This window comes from Physeter macrocephalus, chromosome 8, assembly GCF_002837175.3.
Source record: "Physeter macrocephalus isolate SW-GA chromosome 8, ASM283717v5, whole genome shotgun sequence".
In the NCBI taxonomy this organism is placed as follows: Eukaryota; Metazoa; Chordata; class Mammalia; order Artiodactyla; family Physeteridae; genus Physeter; species Physeter macrocephalus.
In genome coordinates, this window is record NC_041221.1 from 42,247,845 (window position 1) to 42,248,349 (window position 505).

A 505-nucleotide genomic window follows, 5' to 3' on the forward strand; every position below is an offset into this window, starting at 1 on the left:
TTATATATTTTGGAGATTAATCCTTTGTCCGTTGATTTGTTTGCAAATATTTTCTCCCATTCTGAGGGTTGTCTTTTAGTCTTGTTTATAGTTTCCTTTTCTGTGCAAAAGCTTTTAAGTTTCATTAGGTCCCATTTGTTTATTTTTGTTTTTATTTCCATTACTCTGGGAGGTGGGTCAAAAAAGATCTTGCTGTGATTTATGTCAAAGGGTGTTCTTCCTATGTTTTCCTCTAAGTTTTATAGTGTCCAGTCTTACATTTGGTTCTCTAATCCATTTTGAGTTTATTTTTGTGTATGGTGTGAGAGAGTGTTCTAATTTCATTCTTTTACATGTGGCTGTCCAGTTTTCCTAGCACCACTTATTGAAGAGACTGTCTTTTCTCCATTGTGTATCCTTGCCTCCTTTGTCATAGATTAGTTGACCATAGGTGTGTGGGTTTATCTCTGGGCTTCCTATCCTGTTCCATTGATCTATATTTCTGTTTTTGTGCCAGTACCATATT

General features: G+C 35.2%; 1 long non-coding RNA gene across 4 annotated transcripts in view; it reads left to right on the forward strand.

Moving 5' to 3' along the window:
• The window catches only part of LOC114486700 (uncharacterized), a 62,105-nt gene that overhangs the window by 21,016 nt on the left and 40,584 nt on the right, over positions 1-505 (forward strand). The gene's annotated exons all lie outside the window — the stretch shown is intronic.